Source organism: Oncorhynchus nerka, linkage group LG24 (assembly GCF_034236695.1).
Source record: "Oncorhynchus nerka isolate Pitt River linkage group LG24, Oner_Uvic_2.0, whole genome shotgun sequence".
NCBI lineage: Eukaryota > Metazoa > Chordata > Actinopteri > Salmoniformes > Salmonidae > Oncorhynchus > Oncorhynchus nerka.
Window position 1 is genome coordinate 28925643 of NC_088419.1, and position 13238 is coordinate 28938880.

Here is a 13238-nt window from a genome sequence, read left to right on the forward strand (position 1 = left end):
AATAGCTTAAGAAACAAGGTTCATGAAATCAATACAAGCATTTACACAAGCATTTCGCTATACTCGCATTAACATCTGCTAACCATATGTATGTGACAGATACATTTGATTTGATTTTGATTTGATAATTTACTAGTGTTACAACCTGGCTCAAGATTGTAACAAACAATGGGAAACCACACACTGAGTAAAGTTAATTTATTCCATAAATAAAGTAAACACTCACAACAATAATCAGATGAGGCATGAAAGTCAGTAAATTAGGGTTCAACTGCCAAAGCCACAACGAAACAACCAAAGGTACGCATGGAGAGAGGAATCTCTTGCTGAATGGGGAAACAGTGGCTTTATGCCACAGCTGAGCCCCATCAGCACTGACGACCCTCCCAGCTCCGCCCACCAATCTCCTGCAGGAAGTAAGCACAGCAAAACCCAGTGGACAGAGCAGGGAGTCACACTAGTAACAGATGACATTCATGTTCTGACAATCTCTGAAACTCACTTAGATAATACCTTTGATGATACAGTGGTAGCAATACATGGTTAGAAGATCTACAGAAGACAGAAATGCCAAAGGTGGAGGTGTGGCTGTTTATATTCAAAACCACATTCCTGTAAAGCTTAGAGAGGATCTCATGTTAAATACTGTCGAAGTAATATGGCTACAAGTTCATCTGCCTCACCTAAATCCCATTCTGGTGGGAAGCTGCTATAGACCACCAAGTGTTAACAGTCAGTATCTGGATAACGTGTGAAATGCTTGTTAATGTATGTGATATTGATTGAGAGGTATATTTTCTGGGTGATTTAAATTTTGACCGGCTTTCATAAGGCTGCCCACTCAAGAGAAATCTTTAAACTGTAACTAGTGCCTGCAAACAGGTTCAGGTTATCAATCAACCTACCAGGGTAGTTACAAACAACACAGGAATGAAACCATCAACATGTATTGATCACATCTTTACTAATACTGCAGAAATGTGTTTGAAAGCAGTAACCAAATCCATCGGATGTAGTGATCACAATATAGTAGCAATATCTAGGAAAATCAAAGTTCCAAAGGCTGGGCCTAATATAGTGCATAAGAGGCCATACAAAGCTTTGTAGCGATTCCTATGTTGTTGATGTAAAGAATATTTGTTGGTCCGTGGTGTGTAATGAGGAGCAACCAGATGCTGCACTTGACACATTTATGAAATTGCTTATCCTAGTTACTAATAAGCATGCACCCATTAAGAAAATGACTTATGTAAATGTAAAAACTGTTAAATCCCTGTGGATTGATGAGGAATTTAAAAACTGCATGGTTGAAAGGGATGAGGCAAAAGAAATTGCATTTTTTAAAAACCTTTATTTCACAAGGCATGTCAGTTAAGAACAAATTCTTATTTACAATGACGGCCTACCCCAGCCAAACCCTCCCCTAACCCGGACCATGCTGAGCCAATTGTGCGCCTCCCTAATAGGTCTGACTGTACAACTGATTGACAAATGTACTGCAAATTGAGAAGTAATGTGACTAAACTAAATAAAAAGAAGAAGAAACTACACTATGAAACAAAGATAAAGGACATAAAGAATGATAGTAAAAAGCTTTGGAGCACTTTAAATTACATTTTGGGCAAAAACGCAAACTCTGCTCCATCATTAATTGAATCAGATGGCTCATTCATCACAAAACCCACTGATATTGCCAACTACTTTAATGTTTTTTCATTGGTAAGATTAGCAAATTTAGGCATGATATGATACCAACAAACGCTTACACTACACATCCATGTATATCTGACCAAATTATGAAAGACCAGCATTATAATTTTGAATTCGTAAAGTAAGTGTGGAAGAGTTGAAAAAATTGTCTATCAACAATGACAAGCCACCGGAGTCTGACAACTTGGATGGAAAATGACTGAGGATAATAGTGGATGATATTGCCACATCTTCAATTTAAGCCTACTAGAAAGTGTGTGCCCTCAGGCCTGGAGGGAAGAAAAAGGTATTCCCCTACCTAAGGATAGTAAAAAAAAACTTTACTAGCTCAAATAGCAGACCAATCAGCCTTTTACCAACCCTTTGTAAACTTTTGGAAAAAATGGTGTTTGAACAGATACAATGCTATTTTATTGAAAACAGACTTTCATGCTTATAGGGAAGGACATTCAACAAGCACAGCACTTACACAAATGACTGATGATTGGCTTGATGATAAAAGATTGTGGGGCTGTTTTGTTAGACTTCAGTGCGACTTTTGACATTATCGATCATAGTCTGTTGCTGGAAAAACTTGTGAAAATGTGTTATGGCTTTACACCCCCTGTTATATTGTGGATAAAGAGTTACCTGTCTAACAGAACACAGGGGGTGTTCTTTAATGGAAGCCTCTCCAACAAAATCCAGGTAGAATCAGGAATTCACCAGGGCAGCTGTCTAGGCCCCTTACCTTTTTCAATCTTTACTAATGACATTTGAGTAATGCCAGCGTGTGTGTCCGGATGACTCAACACTAAACATGTCAGCTACCACAGTGACTGAAATGACTGCAACACTTAACAAAGAGCTGCAGTTAGTTTCAGAATGGGTGGCAAGGAATAAGTTAGTCTTACATATTTCAAAATCAAAATTGTAAACTGTCACGGTCAATACATGTTGATGCAACAGTAGCTAAGATGGGGAGAAGTCTGTCCATAATAAAGAGCTGTTCTGCATTCTTAACAGCACTATCAACAAGGCAGGTCCTACAGACCCTAGTTTTGTCATACCTGGACTACTGTTCAGTTGTGTGGTCAGGTGCAACAAAGAGGGACTTAAGAAAATTGCAATTGGCTGAGAACAGGGCAGCACGGCTGGCCCTTGGATGTACACCGAGACCTAACATTAATAATATGCATGTCAATCTTTCCTGGCCCAAAGTAGAGTAGAGATTAACTTCATCACTACTTGTATTTGGGAGAAGTTTTGACATGTTGAATGCACCGAGCTGCATGTTTGAACTACTGGCACACAGTTTGGACACCGATGCATACCCCACAAGACATGCCACCAGAGATCACAGTCCCCAAGTCCAGAACAGACGATGGGAGGTGCACAGTACTACATAGAGCTATGACTACATGGAACTCTATTCCACATCAAGTGAACTAATCTAAATGTGACCCAGCTGATTACAAAGTCCACTCGCCCAAACTTAAAGGACCCTACGAAATCGACTTTGATTGACCTCATACTTACAAATACTCCAGATAGATATGCTGGGAGTGGGGTATTTGCTTTGGATATTAGTGACCACTGTCCCATTGTATGTGTCAGGGATATACACATGCCTTGATCCAAACCTCGTTTTATCAACATGAGGAATTTTAAACATTTGAATGAACAGGCCTTTTTTTGTGACCTTTATGTTGGTGACTTTGATTGTATTGCATCTATACCCGACCCAGAGTTGGCTCTGAACCACTTCTCAAATGTTTTCAATTGTATTGTAGATTAACATGCTCCCTTTAAAAAAACAGAGAATTAAAAATCGGTATTGCCTTTGCTTCAGTCCAGAGCTATCTGAAGTCATACACAACAGAGATGCTGCATGGGCCAAAGCTAGATTCACAGACCCGGGCCTAGACTGGCAGTCTTTCAGGCGATTGAGAAATCGGTGTGTAAAACGAGTTAAAAAAAGCTAAATCAGATTATTATGTTAATACACTATCTTAATGTACAGGGAACCCAGACAAATGTTGGAAAGCTGTTAAATCACTTTAGGCTTGCGTCTCCTCTTCTCTCCCCAAAGAAATTCATTTAGATTCTGGCCCTATTACTGACAAAATTGATCTCATTAATGCATTTAATCACCATTTTATCTCTGTGGGCTTTATATTTGAATGTATTTTCAAAGCAGTAGTTTGGATGTAGATGGTGAAAATCTATTGAATGATACTGAAAACGCTGGTCAGGAGTTTTCTTTTCAGGAATTCATTAATAAAGAAGTCCTGGATGCTTTGCTAACATTAGACAAAAAAAATCCACAGGGGCTGGTCATTTGGAGCCTAGTCTGCTTAAGTGTGCAGCACCCCTTATTGCTGGCTGAGTAGCTCACATTTCTAATTTAACATTTTTATCAGGAAGTATTCCAAAAACATGGAAATCCACATATGTGCTGTGGGGATACAAATGATCTTGACAACTATCGCCATAGGTTATTGAATACTTGGTTAATGTACAACTTCGTTCCTTTTTATGTGATAATTGTATTCTTAATATAAACCAATCAGGGTTTAGGCCTGAGCATATTACTACCACAGCAACCACGGCTCCCGAGTGACGCAGCGGTCAAAGCCACTGCATCTCAGAGCAAGAGGCGTTACTACAGTTCCTGGTTCGATTCCAGGCTGTATCACATCTGGCCGTAATTGGGAGTCCCATAGGGCGGTGCACAATTGGCCCAGCGTCGTCCGGGTTTGGCCGGGGTAGCCTGTCATTGTAAATAAGAATTTGTTCTTATCTGACTTGCCCAGTTAAATAAATAAACTGTTTTGCTGTTTTCCGTTTTGCTGAAGATATGATAAAGAGTAGGCCTGGGATACACAGCCTGTTTATGGTTTCAGAATTATCTTAGTGACAGAACTCAGGCCATCCTGAATTTCTTGAGATTCAAAAAGGTGTCCCTCCGGGTTCAATTTTGGGTCCATTATTGTTCACTTTGTATATTAATGACATAGGAAACACTGTTAATAACATTCATCTCTATGCAGATGACACAATTCTGTGCCACCTCAGTGCAGCAGGGAATTTGTGAACTTCAGCATAACTTTGATTCAATTCAGAAATCACTTACAGATCTTAATTAGTGTTAAATACAAGTAAAACCAAGCCATTGCTGTTCTCTATGTCATGAAATGTTGACCCCGACGACCTGCATATTTGAGCTATAAATGGAGCCCAAATTGAGCTTGTTTTCAATAGAATACCAAATCCTTCGTAACGCATATAGAAAATCTGACTAAGAAGCTAAAATCCAAGATTGTTTTTTTTATATCGAAATATAGATCACAACTTAGTATTAAAAATAGGATAAATATTGTTCAAACAACGCTTCTCCCTGTTTTGAATTTTGGTGATATTGTTTACATGCATTTGACAACCTCTGTTTTAAAACCATTGGACACTGTATACTATTCAGCAATACATTTTATCACAGGGGACAATTTTAGAACTCATCATTGTAGTCTGTATAAAAATGTGGGATGGACCTCTGTCTGTAAGAAGAGAGCTGCATTCTCTTCTATTTACAGTTGAAGTAGGAAGTTTACATACATTTAGGTTGGAGTCATTTAACTTGTTTTATAACCACTACACAAATTTCTTGTTAACAAACTATAGTTTTGGCAAGTCAGTTAGGACATCTACTTTGTGCATGACACTCAAGTCATTTTTCCAACAATTGTTTACAGACAGATTATTTAACTTATAATTCACTGTTCCAGTGGGTCAGAAGTTTACATACACTAAGTTGACTGTGCCTTTAATCAGCTTGGAAAATTCCAGAAAATGAAGTCATGGCTTTAGAAGCTTCTGATAGGCTAATTGACATCATTTGAGTCAATTGGAGGTGTACCTGTGGATGTTTTTCAAAGCCTACCTTCAAACTCAGTGCAAACTATTTGCTTGACATCATGGGAAAATCAAAAGAAGTCAGCCAAGACCTCAGAAAAAAATGTAGACCTCCACAAGTCTGTTTCATTCTTGGGAGCAATTTCCAAATGCCTGACGGTACCACAGTCATCTGTACAAAACAATAGTAAGCCAGTATAAATACCATGGGACCACACAGCCGTCTTACCGCTCAGGAAGGCGACGCGTCTCCTAGAGATGAACATACTTTGGTGCGAAAAGTGCAAATCAATCCCAGAACAACAGAAATGGACCTATTGAAGATGTTGGAGGAAACAGGTACAAATGTATCTATATCCACAGTAAAATGAGTCCTATATCGACATAACCTGAAAGGTCGCTCAGCAAGGAAGAGGCCACTGCTGCAAATCCACCATAAAAAAGCCAGACTACAGTTTGCAACTGCACATGGGGACAAAGATAGCACTTTTTGGAGAAATGTCCTCTGGTCTGATGAAACACAAATAGAACTGTTTTGCCATAATGACAATCGTTATGTTTGGAGGAAAAAGGGGGAGGCTTGCAAGCCGAAGAACACCATCCCAACCGTGAAGCACGGGGGTGGCAGCATCATGTTGTGTAGGTGCTTTGCAAAATAGATGGCATCATGAGGGAGGAAAATTATGTGGATATATTGAAGCAACATATCAAGACATCAGTCTGGAAGTTAAAGTTTGGTCGTAAATGGGTCTTCCAAATGGACATTGACCCCAAGCATACTTCAATAGTTGTGGCAAAAATGGCTTAAGGACAACAGCATCAAGGTATTGGACTGGCCATCACAAAGCCCTGACCTCAATCCTATTGAAAATGTGTGGGCAGAACTGAAAAAGCGTGTGCGAGCAAGCAGGCCTACAAACCTGACTCAGTTACACTAGCTCTTTCAGGAGGAATTGGCCAAAATGCACCCAACGTATACACCCAACGTATTGTGATCGCTTCCGGGTTGGAGCGATCTGGTCGCATCCGCGCTTCGGTCTGCAGGTTGTATAACTTTTTCATTACATTTCATTACATTTCATTATAGTACAACGGTCTGATTTGTCTAATCTTAGCAATTTCCTCTTAGCTAGCTACATAGTCGTCGTTGTATCAAAGATAATTGCGGAATTATCGTATTTCGTCGTCTCCTATCTGTCCAACACGTTCACCGTCTACCGTAGCACTATCACACTCAACTGAACGTCCTGATTAGTGTAGTGTTAGCTAGCTACATAGCTAGCTACATAGTTGTCTTTGCTGTCTTCGTATCCAAGATAATTGTGTAGCTTAGAGTGTGGAGTCTTAGAGTGATAATTGCGTTATTATTGTATTTCGTCGCCCTCCTATCTGCCTAGCAGCTAGCATACGTTCACCGGCTACCGTAGCACTGTAGTAACTATCACACTCAACCGAACGACTTGATTAGTGTAGTATTAGATAGCTACATAGTTGTCTTTGCTGTCTTCGTATCCAAGATAATTGTGTAGTTTAGAGTGTGTAGTCTTAGAGTGATTATCTTAATTCACCGAGGTTAGCTAGCCAGCTATTTTGTCGTCCTTAACGTAGGAGACACTCCTAGCTAGCCAATAGCCAGCCAACGTCTACTGAATAGAACTTTCGCATTCCGGTCGCATTCCGCGTCGCTCCACAGGTAGTATCACTTTTTCACTTCATTTCATTACAGTCCCAACGGTGTGATTTGTTTGATCGTAGCTAGCTACATAGCTAGCTACATAGCCGTCTTTGTTTCAAAGATAATTGTGTAGTCTAGAGCGATTTTCTAGGTTAGCTAGCCAGCTATTGTCGTTCTCCTACGCAACGTAACGTAACCAACACTGCTAGCTAGCCAGCTAGCTCCCGATAAGCAGCATTGTAGAAACTTCACACTCAACGGTACGACTTGATTAGGGTAGTGTCAACAACGCAGCTAGCCTACCCCATCATTTTAATCATTTTAGTCAATTAGATTCTTGCTACGTAAGCTTAACTTTCTGAACATTCGAGACGTGTAGTCCACTTGTCATTCCAATCTCCTCTGCATTAGCGTAGCCTCTTCTCTAGCCTGTCAACTATGTGTCTGTCTATCCCTGTTCTCTCCTCTCTGCACAGACCATACAAACGCTCCACACCGCATGGCCGCAGCCACCCTAATCTGGTGGTCCCAGCGCGCACGACCCACGTGGAGTTCCAGGTCTCCGGTAGCCTCTGGAACTGCCGATCTGCGGCCAACAAGGCAGAGTTCATCTCAGCCTATGTCTCCCTCCAGTCCCTCGACTTCTTGGCTCTGACGGAAACATGGATCACCACAGACAACACCGCTACTCCTACTGCTCTCTCTTCGTCCGCCCACGTGCTCTCGCACACCCCGAGAGCTTCTGGTCAGCGGGGTGGTGGCACCGGGATCCTCATCTCTCCCAAGTGGTCATTCTCTCTTTCTCCCCTTACCCATCTGTCTATCGCCTCCTTTGAATTCCATGCTGTCACAGTTACCAGCCCTTTCAAGCTTAACATCCTTATCATTTATCGCCCTCCAGGTTCCCTCGGAGAGTTCATCAATGAGCTTGATGCCTTGATAAGCTCCTTTCCTGAGGACGGCTCACCTCTCACAGTTCTGGGCGACTTTAACCTCCCCACGTCTACCTTTGACTCATTCCTCTCTGCCTCCTTCTTTCCACTCCTCTCCTCTTTTGACCTCACCCTCTCACCTTCCCCCTACTCACAAGGCAGGCAATACGCTCGACCTCATCTTTACTAGATGCTGTTCCTCCACTAACCTCACTGCAACTCCCCTCCAAGTCTCCGACCACTACCTTGTATCCTTTTCCCTCTCGCTCTCATCCAACACTTCCCACACTGCCCCTACTCGGATGGTATCGCGCCGTCCCAACCTTCGCTCTCTCTCCCCCGCTACTCTCTCCTCTTCCATCCTATCATCTCTTCCCTCTGCTCAAACCTTCTCCAACCTATCTCCTGATTCTGCCTCCTCAACCCTCCTCTCCTCCCTTTCTGCATCCTTTGACTCTCTATGTCCCCTATCCTCCAGGCCGGCTCGGTCCTCCCCTCCCGCTCCGTGGCTCGACGACTCATTGCGAGCTCACAGAACAGGGCTCCGGGCAGCCGAGCGGAAATGGAGGAAAACTCGCCTCCCTGCAGACCTGGCATCCTTTCACTCCCTCCTCTCTACATTTTCCTCCTCTGTCTCTGCTGCTAAAGCCACTTTCTACCACTCTAAATTCCAAGCATCTGCCTCTAACCCTAGGAAGCTCTTTGCCACCTTCTCCTCCCTCTTGAATCCTCCTCCCCCTCCCCCTCCTCCCTCTCTGCAGATGACTTCGTCAACCATTTTGAAAAGAAGGTCGACGACATCCGATCCTCGTTTGCTAAGTCAAACGACACCGCTGGTTCTGCTCACACTGCCCTACCCTGTGCTCTGACCTCTTTCTCCCCTCTCTCTCCAGATGACATCTCACGTCTTGTGACGGCCGGCCGCCCAACAACCTGCCCGCTTGACCCTATCCCCTCCTCTCTTCTCCAGACCATCTCCGGTGACCTTCTCCCTTACCTCACCTCGCTCATCAACTCATCCCTGACCGCTGGCTACGTCCCTCCCGTCTTCAAGAGAGCGAGAGTTGCACCCCTTCTGAAAAAACCTACACTCGATCCCTCCGATGTCAACAACTACAGACCAGTATCCCTTCTTTCTTTTCTCTCCAAAACTCTTGAACGTGCCGTCCTTGGCCAGCTCTCCCGCTATCTCTCTCAGAATGACCTTCTTGATCCAAATCAGTCAGGTTTCAAGACTAGTCATTCAACTGAGACTGCTCTTCTCTGTATCACGGAGGCGCTCCGCACTGCTAAAGCTAACTCTCTCTCCTCTGCTCTCATCCTTCTAGACCTATCGGCTGCCTTCGATACTGTGAACCATCAGATCCTCCTCTCCACCCTCTCCGAGTTGGGCATCTCCGGCGCGGCCCACGCTTGGATTGCGTCCTACCTGACAGGTCGCTCCTACCAGGTGGCGTGGCGAGAATCCGTCTCCTCACCACGTGCTCTCACCACTGGTGTCCCCCAGGGCTCTGTTCTAGGCCCTCTCCTATTCTCGCTATACACCAAGTCACTTGGCTCTGTCATAACCTCACATGGTCTCTCCTATCATTGCTATGCAGACGACACACAATTAATCTTCTCCTTTCCCCCTTCTGACGACCAGGTGGCGAATCGCATCTCTGCATGTCTGGCAGACATATCAGTGTGGATGACGGATCATCACTTCAAGCTGAACCTCGGCAAGACGGAGCTGCTCTTCCTCCCGGGGAAGGACTGCCCGTTCCATGATCTCGCCATCACGGTTGACAACTCCATTGTGTCCTCGTCCCAGAGCGCTAAGAACCTTGGCGTGATCCTGGACAACACCCTGTCGTTCTCAAATAACATCAAGGCGGTGGCCCGTTCCTGTAGGTTCATGCTCTACAACATCCGCAGAGTACGACCCTGCCTCACACAGGAAGCGGCGCAGGTCCTAATCCAGGCACTTGTCATCTCCCGTCTGGATTACTGCAACTCGCTGTTGGCTGGGCTCCCTGCCTGTGCCATTAAACCCCTACAACTCATCCAGAACGCCGCAGCCCGTCTGGTGTTCAACCTTCCCAAGTTCTCTCACGTCACCCCGCTCCTCCGCTCTCTCCACTGGCTTCCAGTTGAAGCTCGCATCCGCTACAAGACCATGGTGCTTGCCTACGGAGCTGTGAGGGGAACGGCACCTCACTACCTCCAGGCTCTGATCAGGCCCTACACCCAAACAAGGGCACTGCGTTCATCCACCTCTGGCCTGCTCGCCTCCCTACCACTGAGGAAGTACAGTTCCCGCTCAGCCCAGTCAAAACTGTTCGCTGCTCTGGCCCCCCAATGGTGGAACAAACTCCCTCACGACGCCAGGACAGCGGAGTCAATCACCACCTTCCGGAGACACCTGAAACCCCACCTCTTTAAGGAATACCTAGGATAGGATGAAGTAATCCTTCTCCCCCCCTTAAAATACCTAGATGCACTATTGTAAAGTGGCTGTTCCACTGGATGTCATAAGGTGAAAGCACCAATTTGTAAGTCGCTCTGGATAAGAGCGTCTGCTAAATGACTTAAATGTAAATGTGGGAAGCTTGTGGAAGGCTCCCTGAAACGTTCGACCCAAGTTTAAAAAATGAAAAGGTAATGCTACCAAATACTAATTTATTGTATGTAAACTTCTGACCCATTGGGAATGTGATGAAAGAAATCAAATCTGAAAAAAATCATTCTCTCTACTATTATTCTGACATTTCACATTCTTAAAATAAATTAGTGATCCTAATTGACGTAAAACAGGGAATGTTTACTAGGATTAAATGTCAGGGATTGCGAAAAACTGGGTTTAAATGTATTTGGCTAAGGTGTATGTAAACTTCCAACTTCAAATGTATTTACAAAGCAATTTTACAGAAACTCCCTCTATATGTAATAAGATAAGAATCATAAGTTACCAAATCCGTTCATAGGAATGGATAACACTAGAGTTACCTCCAGTCTCCACAGATTTGGGAAAATCTGCGTTTTGTTCCCCCCCCTAATTTGTGTAACAATCTACAGAGTTCACTGCAGCTAGATGTGCTGATGACACTCAGGCAGTTTACATTATTGATTGAGGACCTCTATGTATTTGAATGTGATTGCTTTTATTAAATGTTTATTTTTGTTTATTGTGCAGAATTAAACTCAGCAAAAAAAGAAACGTCCTCTCGCTGTCAACTGAGTTTATTTTCAGCAACCTTAACATGTGCAAATATTTGTATGAACATAACAAGATTCAACAACAGACAAACTGAACAAGTTCCACAGACATGTGACTAACAGAAATTGAATAATGTGTCCCTGAAAAAAGGGGGGGGGGGGTCAAAATCAGTATCTGGTGTGGCCACCAGCTGCATTAAGTACTCTCCTCCTCATGGACTGCACCAGATTTGCCAGTTCTTGCTGTGAGATGTTACCCCACTCTTCCATCAAGGCACCTGCAAGTTCGCGGACATTTCTGGGGGGAATGGCCCTAGCCCTTACCCTCTGATCCAACAGGTCCCAGACGTGCTCAATGGGATTGAGATCCGGGCTCTTCGCTGGCAATGGCAGAACACTGACATTCCTGTCTTGCAGGAAATCACGCACAGAACGGGCAGTATGGCTGGTGGCATTGTCATGCTGTGATGAGCATGCAGGAAGGGTACTGCATGAGGGAGGAGGGTGTCTTCCCTGTAACACACAGTGTTGAGATTGCCTGCAATGACAACAAGCTCAGTCCGATGATGCTGTGACACACCGCCCCAGACCATAACGGACCCTCCACCTCCAAATCGATCCCGCTCCAGAGTACAGGTCTTGGCGTAACGTTAATTCCTTCGACGATAAACGCGAATCCGACCATCACCCCTGGTGAGACAAAACTGCGACTCGTCAGTGAAGAGCACTTTTTGCCAGTCCTGTCTGGTCCAGCCACGGTGGGTTTGTGCCCATAGGCAACGTCGTTGCCGGTGATGTCTGGTGAGGACCTGCCTTACAACAGGCCTACAAGCCCTTAGTCCAGCCTCTCTCAGCCTATTGCGGACAGTCTGAGCACTGATGCAGGGATTTTGCATTCCTGGTGCAACTCGGGCAGTTGTTGTTGCCATCTTAGACCTGTCCCGCAGGTGTGATGTTCGGATGTACCGATCCTGTGCAGGTGTTGTTGCACGTGGTCTGCCACTATGAGGATGATCAGCTGTCTGTCCTGTCTCCCTGTAGCGCTGTCTTAGGCATCTCATAGTACGGACATTGCAATTTATTGCCCTAGCCACATCTGCAGTCCTCATGCCTCCTTGCAGCATGCCTAAGGCACGTTCATGCAGATGAGCAGGGACCCTGGGCATCTTTCTTTTGGTGTTTCTCAGAGTCAGTAGAAAGGCCTCTTTATAGTGTCCTAAATTTTCATAACTGTGACCTTAATTGCCTACCGTCTGTAAGCTGTTAGTGTCTTAACGACCATTACACAGGTGCATGTTCATTAATTGTTTATGGTTCATTGAACAAGCATGGAAAACAATGTTTAAACCCTTTACAATGAAGATCTGTGAAGTTATTTGGATTTTTACGAATTATCTTTGAAAGACAGGGACTGAAAAAGGGAAGTTTCTTTTTTTTGCTGCGTTTATATTGTTTTATACACGTGTATGTTTAATTCTGTTTTTATTGTAATGTGTAGAGGGCTCTCTTGTCAAATATATTTTTAATCTCAATGTGACCCCCTGTTTAAATAAAGATTCAATAAAATAAATAAATACAGGTAAATCATGCAAGGAGTCAAATTTGATTAAAAAAACTGATAAAAATACACCATATGGACCAGTGGGGACTGTGAAGCAACACAAACATAGGCACAGACACATGCATACAAATGCACGATAACATACGCACTGTACACACACCTACACATGGCTTTTATGTTTGGCCCTGTCCGGGGGTGTCCTCGGATGGGGCCACAGTGTCTCCTGACCCCTCCTGTCTCAGCCTCCAGTATTTATGCTGCAGTAGTTTAT

General features: G+C 43.9%; 1 protein-coding gene across 5 annotated transcripts in view; it reads right to left on the reverse strand.

Annotated features, from left to right (window-relative positions):
* LOC115107800 (calcipressin-2-like) overlaps positions 1–13238 on the reverse strand; it is a 126801-nt gene that overhangs the window by 36025 nt on the left and 77538 nt on the right. The window lies entirely within an intron of this gene.